Consider the following 9,097-nt stretch of genomic DNA (forward strand, 5'->3'; position numbering starts at 1 on the left):
ATATAACATGCTTGGAGATTGCGAAAATATTGACTCGCTGCCTAACAAGGTAAATATCACAGATGTAAATAAATGGTCTTGATGATATTTGGTGGGTATGTAAATTGGCCCAGATATTGCAAAACATGTTTTTTCGGTTTTTGCCCATTTTCACTTAGCAGTAACAACACAATCCAAATTTAATTTGGTGCATGGTGAAGAAAAAAATGTGTGGCCACATAGAACTGTGTGGGGTGGGAACTTGTCAAGCGAGGAAACTAGCATCCAGCCATGACTGACTCAAAGTATTTTACCACATCAAAAAAGGGTGAAATATTTGGACTGAAATCTGAACTTAACAATGATAAGAAAGAGAAGAAGCGGGAAGCTGTTAAAAAGTTATTGCTTCAATGACAGTAGGAAAAGATGTTTCTGCTTTATTTCCTGATGTCGTTAATTGTATGCAGACTGACAATCTCGAACTGAAGAAACTAGTGTATTTATATTTGATGAACTACGCGAAGAGTCAGCCTGACATGGCAATAATGGCAGTAAACACTTTTGTAAAGGATTGTGAAGATCCAAATCCTTTAATCCGTGCCCTGGCTGTTCGAACAATGGGCTGCACTAGAGTTGACAAAATAACTGAATATCTTTGTGAGCCTTTGCGTAAGTGCCTCAAAGATGAAGATCCATATGTTAGAAAAACTGCTGCTGTGTGTGTTGCCAAACTGTATGATATCAATGCCCAGTTGGTTGAAGACCAGGGACTTCTTGATCAGCTGAAAGATCTTCTTTCTGACTCCAATCCTATGGTGGTTGCTAATGCTGTGGCTGCTCTCTCTGAAATAAATGAAGCAAGTGCAAGTGGCTCTCCACTCATTGAAATGAATGCACAGACCATAAACAAACTATTAACAGCTCTTAATGAATGTACAGAGTGGGGCCAAGTCTTCATTCTAGATTCTCTTGCAAATTACAGTCCAAAGGATGATAGGGAAGCCCAAAGCATCTGTGAGCGGATCACTCCTCGTTTGGCCCATGCAAATGCTGCAGTTGTCTTGTCTGCAGTGAAGGTATTAATGAAATTTATGGAGATGCTTCCATCAGATTCTGATTTTGTGTCAACACTCACAAAGAAGCTAGCTCCTCCACTGGTGACACTGCTTTCTTCGGAACCAGAGGTCCAGTATGTTGCACTTAGAAATATCAACCTCATTGTACAGAAACGTCCTGATATATTAAAACATGAAATTAAAGTGTTCTTTGTGAAGTACAATGACCCAATATATGTTAAGCTGGTACAAAATGAATATTTCTACAAAATATCCCACCACTATCAATAAATTTGGAGAAATTAAAATTTCCGTTACATCGTCTATCAGAGACATTCTCTTTCCTTATCCATCCATATGTAATAAAGTTGCATCCTGGAACGCCATTTTATGAAATATGTTACACAAAAGTGCTGTAGGAGTATTTTCAACATATCCAATTGAAATACGTTCATGTTCATTATGCTTCTAAGTCTTTGCTTTATGTAGCTTCTCTTTATGTTTCGAAATGATATTTTTCTTTAAAAATTCATGATTTTTAGTCTTTCTCTACCATTTCACACATGTGTAAGATATCAATTGAAAATAATTGGTAACTCTTTCTGATAATGCCAAATCATTACAGTAATGATAACGTGCAAGGAAAAGCTTGACACATTTTTTCTTATGTCAGATATCTTTTGATGTGATCAGACGTTGGTTTATCAAATTTCGGTGGTGTAACGAAAACATTTGGGGCTTCATGTAAGAGGTTCTCGAATCTTCGCTGCAAACTCTCCATTAGGTTCTTTTAAAGGAATGGACAGAGGATAATCCGTTATCAGACCACACAGGCTCTAAGATGAATCGTAAAACTTTGAGTAACTGATGACAATGATTGCAAAATGGATGTTTTTGTAACCCTTTGTAACACAGTATATACCTAAAATTATAAAATGAAATTTTCCAAATAATTTTTGTCGCTTACATAGGTTATAGTTATAAGCTCTGTTATTCTCTGTTTAAAATTGAATAGTGATTTCGGGCTTGCCTTGAAATACATTAACTATACTTTTCTGGTCAATTGCAACGTCCGCGTTTGAAGATGAATGTCATGACGATCAGTTGATAATCGATAACCTAATATTTTTTGTAAAAGCGCTTCATCTTACCTCAGAGCCATTGAATAACACACTTTTCCCAGCGAGAAAGCTGTGCCACTCCACTAACTTGAGGTAATTACGCTTCAAGGATGAAGGGAACTCTGTGTCTTTCGGTTTTCTTACTGAAACACTTTCGCCTACTGAACAGTTAAATCACATACGATACGATTTCAACGGTTACCGTTAAAAACGGTAAGAGTAACAAAGTAACGCTAAAGGGCTTAATTCCTAAACGAACGTGAGTAATGTCTAATTTTACATGTATACAAAATAAATTCTCCGATCCTTGCTACGAATGTCACTTGCTACGTATAACTTCTCTCTCCTAACGTTTATAGCGTGGTCGAATATCATGGTTCTCGTGATCTGGCATTTTTTGTTTTTATTTTTTTACTTTCTTGCAGGTTACCCTTCCTGTGGCTGCAGCCATAAGATAAACGTAGCGGATGAAAGCTGTGTTTGTCGCCTGTCTGCGAATGTTGCAAACGCTGATCTGTATACCTTTGTTTTGCAGCTGTTTGTGAATGGTGTCCTTTATGAGCTGTAGATTGGAGATCAGCCCAGCATTCTCCCAAACGACCGTGAAAAACGGCATAAAAGCCACACTCAGCGTTACTGGTGAACCAGACAAGTAGTCGTGAGTCCAATATTTGCACTACATTCGTGTCTGGTCAACCTCCATGCCTCGCCAGCTAGCTCACAGCCCGTTAGTCTATACGAGCATGTCTGTAATCCTGCTAATGCTGATCTCTCATTACACTCACGTATGAGTAGTGCCAGACTACTATTTCTTTCCGATATTCTTATTCAGATTCTGTTTTTACTGTATGCTAAGATTTCTTAGATCAGTGATATAAAAAAAAATTATTTATTGTCTGCCTCTATTCTTCTTGAGACGCAAACAACGCCAAAATACTATTTTAATTTGCTTTAGGGTATCAGTTAATTTGACACTTGAGTCGTCACCAATCCTGCGTTAATAAGACCCTCAGCATTTTTAAATTTGGCAGAGATTCAAGGAAATATCAAAGAAAAGAAAATCCACGATAGAATAATACTGAAAAGTTTCAAAGGATCTAGATCCTCAATATATTCATCCTGTGCTGATGCAGATTCACAAGGAAGTAATGGTTTTACGGATTTGTTTTTACATTTTACATCAAAATATATTCACTAATTCACATACTTCTCTTTCTTGTGTTCCAGTACCTATAACTCAACTGCGATAAGTACATTCCAAGATTTTTCTTGCTTCCTACTACGTATGATATTAAAACATTATCTTTGAAGTGGTACGCTTTATGAGAGGAAATATCTTGCATACTAATATGTTATTTGTTTTCGTTATTTTGTACTACGCATTATTTATTAAGCGCAACACTACAATTACATCTGTGGAATTCAAAGTCAGGCTGGCTAGCAACGGATAATTCAGGCTTTAACTCAAAGGTTTTCACTACCATTATGGTGACTAATATTTTGTCCTTCAAGCTACATTTGCCTACCTCACTGTACTTCTGAAGGAATCCGTGTTTAATGGAATACACAGAAAGCTCGTATGTAACACCCAGAAGGCGTCATTTTGCTACTGCATTCCGTTGAAAAAATTTGAGTAGGTCAACGTTTACGACGACAGGCAGAGCTGACCCACCAAACGTACGACACCTGACACAGCTTTCTCTCCTGAAACCACAGTAGGGGTCATTTGACACTGTCCCCTAAACAGCTGCAAACTTTTCGTGAAAAGTTGACTAAAATCCACAGCGTTTAACGAGGCACTTAAAAATCCGCTTTTGCTAGTAATAAATAAAAATTTACTTTAAATGGGCTTTTCTCTTAGAACAAATCTGTTAATGAAAGTTTGGAATAATATTCAAACGAAGTCGTTTGGCAGTCACTGACAATAACTTGGATTTAATTTGTATTTTTGATCCAAAGACCTGAATCATCAACAACTGTTGCGGTTCTGCTATTACAGGTGCACATCTGTAACTCAAAATATTCTATTCTCTTGTATGAAAAATACCTTTCCGATTACACTTAATGGTAATTTATGACTTTCCACAGTCTTCATTTTTGAAGCGCATTGGCTCCACAACAGTTTAACTGATAACAATATCCAGTCTTCTGAACCCTTGATTCATTGTTTAAATGTGAGACCTGTTAGGACAGTTATATGTATTTTGGGGCGTTAGTGGGGAGGTTTAATAAGTGCTGTTTTTGTTTTGGTTGTTTCGTATTACAGGGACATGGCTGACATTTAAAAACTAAAATGAGTAAGCATATCTACACAACAGATGGAACAGAATCTGTAGACACACCTATTTAGAATCGTTTAGTTGCTGATCAAATATTCTGATTCTGTAAATTACGGGTGTAAACACACACATCAAAATTTCAATTGCACATCAGATTGAGACACAACAATTTAGTCTTTGGTATATAACAACATTACTGCGCCTAGTATATATGAATTGTTCTAGTCACCGCTGCTTGCATAGCTAAAGCTCCTGCAGTAGGTTACCTCTGCCACTGGTGTGTTGACGGCTCCTCCGTGGAGCCCCTCCGTCCACCTGCAGCGGTCCTGGGCGCTCCCGAAGTGCTTCAGCACCCACGCCGACACCATCTCGTGCTTCTCCTTCGAGTACGTCTCCTGCAACAGGAAAACACGGTTAGATTAATTCAGGCTTACTTTCGCCATCAATGAAACATATACCTATTAAAACAAAGAGTAGTCAGTATTTGTATTCCAAAAGAAAACCGATTTTCCGATCTTCTGTTATTCACCTCGTCTACAATTCCGTCCTGCAACAAATGAAGACACTGCAGTCAGTATAGGGTTAACGAAATGCTAGGTCCGTTTAAATAGAAACGTCTCTCTATATTGAGTGTTGAGTGTTAGATCATTGTTGTAAATGGTGGCGTGATGATCTTACAGACACTCAAGGGTGATGGAGAGGGATAAATATATCTATCCAACGCATGAAACCCTCGTCCAGAAGCGACAGAGTCAAAATCTGCAAGCGAAAATAGTTTTGATACCTCTGACAGTATATCACTTCTACTGCAAATTCTTTGCTTGTTGTCTTTTTGATTAGGTAGTGTGAACCAAAACAACGAAAATATCCAGCAAACAACGTCTCTAAAACGCATACCTAATGAGCTGTCAGTTGTTGTTCACTAGAAGAAATGTATTTCACAGTAGCAAAAGTTAACAACTGCTCATAGCTCTGCAGGTATGCACGTTAGAGTCTATATTTAATGAACCACTTTGCTTTTTTCGATCAATTCTAGCTCTTTCCCAACGAAGGGCCTGCAGTGGGGGGGGCGACTGCCAGACACACCAGAGCAATTTGCGCTTATAACTTTCAATTCAGCCGTTTCCTGACCATGGCCGCTTTCGTTACGTTGACACATTTACCTTTTTCTATCAATCCTGAGACTTTGTAGTATCACCATGGATTCACACTGTAGACTGTTATCTTCTTCCAGTTAAAACACTACCAATAAGTACAGTTTGTATACTGCTTGGCAACAAAATTATGGACTTTGTTTGTGTTTCAACAATTCATGCACTAGGATCTGCGCTTCCAAATGCTAACATATGAAGATTTCAATGAGAAACAATGTATGTTTATTTTAACGCATCTTCTTGTATCTGTAACTAATCGAAATGGTCAGTACTCACACACACTTTCATTAATGTATCTACAACGTGTGTATCAAGACGTCAGGTAAAGAGAGAAGTGCATGACAATTGCAAAATTTTATGTTCGTTACGACTCGTTCATTATCGTTTGACGACTGTTCTGTATGTATCAACGTGCGACATAGAGGTATAAAGACAGGAGTGTTTCAGATTGTATCCTAGTATGTAACATTCCAGTCCGTCGTTATCTGCAGGAAATCCCAACGTATAACGCAACTTCTTGTGTTCTAAAAATGTAGCATTTCTGGTTGACATATTTATGAGAACACATCAATTTGGATGTTACCAGCCAACAGCTAACGAAGTTACAATTTGACCTGTGTGTTACCCTTAGGGTTTAATGTAGACAACTGGTTTCTTGGTTTCGAAAAACGTAGTGGTGATTGCAGTAGCTTACAACCAAGAAAAATCTCCAAAAACAGAGGACAGAACCGGGAAACTGAAACCATTTTATTTCTGATTAGAGACGAACATGCCCCAGCAGGAATTATCAGGTCATATTCTTAAGCATGTGTAAAAGGACAGATTCGATGATATTCCTGACGAGTGTTACAGGTAAACTGCAAAAGGTGAGATGGTGAAATGTACTGAGTTACAAAAACAAGGCTATAAAAATTTTGTCTAAGGAAATGTCATATTCGGTAAAAATAAATTAAAATTTACTCCTATTCCCCAGTTGCAAATAAGTATTTACACAAGCTGACCTTAATTCCAGCCATATTCCAATCAGGAAAACGTCCCTAAATATTTCCAGATGGGCAACCATCTGATTACTATCAAGTCAGCTGGCGTTTGAGTGGCAAGATCTGGGCTGTGGATCCTAAATCAAACTATCCACATCGCTCTCTGTAGAAAATAATGAAATGTATAAAAGGATAATAATATTAAAATTTCACTTTGTACCATTCCCTTAATTGCGTAGTATCATTTCTTTTATGGGTAGAGCCAAGGTTACATTGTGTCTCATGGATTATTCTGCATACACAGACTGAGTGACTAGTTACTGCTAGTCTTATTTAAATTAAGCTTCGCTAGGCTTGTGTTGTGATATGTACAATAAACTGAATATCACAATTTTTCTTCAGGTGAAAGGATACCAAGTATCATAACTCAGTTAAGTACTAATGAAACTAATGAAACGGCTATTGGACAAGTAGTAGCTTTTTACATGTCTTTACAAAGGTTTAGTAAGTCTTGTACATACCAGGATTTTGTTGGCAGGGCTCTGTTCCTTAGCCTGACTGCCAGGTGTCGGCGCTCCTTCAGGACGAACTCTGAAATTAATGAAATATTTTTTGTTTTATTTATTCATATATTTAACATCCTTTTTAGACAAATTATTCATACCAGAAATTACGCATGTTGCTGCCATGCAAAACTGTTTTACAGTTATGTTTACTTAAATTTGATTAAAACATATATATGATTATCTCACTTAAATAACCCTAACTCATTGATATTTGAGTAACTTGAACTTGATTGAGCTATTTCTCTAAATTCAGAATTCTGAAGAATGAGAAGTAGTACTAAATTCGCTGCACACAGCTTAAGTACATACATTTGGATAAGCCCAAACCACCCTTCTCCACTCCCTCCAATCATAGAGGTCACTGTGTGGGGCTGTAATTACAGCATATTGACGAATTCAGATGCGCTACACGACAAGTTCCACGCTGAAGAATTCTATACAAACGGCACGTCAGGCCGGACTTACCTGCTGGTCCTCCTGGACCTGCGGCCTCGTGGCAGCCTAATGCAGAGGCAGCAGGCCAGCAGCCGCCGCAGCAGGCCGCGGCTGGTCTCGGCCTCCCTCACCTCCCCCTCCTCTTCACCTCCCTCTGCCTCAGCCACATCCCGGTGCTGCTGCGGCGGCTGCTGTCGGGCTGCTTCGCCTCCACCTTGCCTCTCTTGCACCTTACCTGCTGCCACGTTTGGTACTACATATGTGAGCGCCGGTCTCGGGGACGGCTCAGACTGCACGTCGTGGCGGTAGCAGTGGCCTGTAAAATAAAAGTCTAAACAACATCTACCTGCAAAACCTCACAGTCATTGACGACTACAGACTAATAATATGTCACCATTGCAGTATGTACATAGACTTCTATAAATCTTAATATTATTGCCCTTGCATGCCTGAAAAGGTGAATACATCTTCTTGTACTTACTGCTATCCAGCGTTGTTCACACAGTTGGTGGACAAATGATAATGAAGTTGTTACCATCTGTAAACAGAAATTTATTTGACTTGATCAAAATAATTATGGGGTAATCCAGTGACCATCTCAGAGGACTGTGTACTGCCCATTAGCAGTACAGTATTTAGTGTAAATATGACAGACACTACTGTGGTTCTAAAACGGAGAGTTATAAAGATCTACCCATCGTTTTCTCTCACTCTGTTACTACCACATGGATCTAGTTGAAAGTTCCATCAGGAAGGAGTGCACTCACTGACAGACGCAATTCGTGGACTTTGTCCTAGGTACTCAGCTATCAGGCTAATGAAGAGAACATGACGTGTAAAAAGTTCATACCCTAAAACGTCACAGAATCCCCAGATCACGTTACGTAAAAAGCAGACTACAACAAAGTAACAAAGACGTTGCAACGCTACATTCATTTCATGTTTGTAATAGCAGACGCAGCTGGGATATGGTAACAAATTGCTGATATCAAACGTAAGCTCCGTAACGAAGCCACATCATCAAAACCATAACACTGCTTGAATCCTACTACTCGTATCCACAGAACACCAAAAGGTACTCACGGTATTTGAACAAGACCTCCACGTCTTGCTCCCGGACAGGCCGTAGAGGTGGAACGGCCCTACACTCTGCATCAGCGCTCATCACCTGTAACAGAGATACAGAATGCAATGAGTAATGGGTATTACGCTAAATTGCAAGACACGGAATTTTATGAATAGCAGTAAATGTTTGCAAGACCCTCAGCATATCTTTTGATCGATATTCAATTCAGTAATTACTCCAATTAAGTGATATTAGGACAAAACGACATGTAATGTTGTTAATGTAAAAAAAGTAAGAACGCCAGCTTCCGTAAATGTACTAAGTAATTATTTTTGCTACAGTTCGTAAATCATAACAATAGCATCCGTGTAGGGCATGGCGGTGGAATGGACCTACATTCGGCAGTAGTACATAGGACTTGGAACAGAGATACAGAATGCAATAAGTGTGGGGTATTATGCT

At 38.8% G+C, this 9,097-nt stretch overlaps 1 pseudogene; it reads left to right on the top strand.

Moving 5' to 3' along the window:
- Positions 1-270: 270 nt before the first annotated feature.
- On the top strand, positions 271-4,433 carry LOC126263595 (AP-1 complex subunit beta-1-like; annotated as a pseudogene).
- Positions 4,434-9,097: the final 4,664 nt, after the last annotated feature.

The sequence above is a fragment of the Schistocerca nitens genome, chromosome 6 (assembly GCF_023898315.1).
Source record: "Schistocerca nitens isolate TAMUIC-IGC-003100 chromosome 6, iqSchNite1.1, whole genome shotgun sequence".
Taxonomy (NCBI): Eukaryota; Metazoa; Arthropoda; class Insecta; order Orthoptera; family Acrididae; genus Schistocerca; species Schistocerca nitens.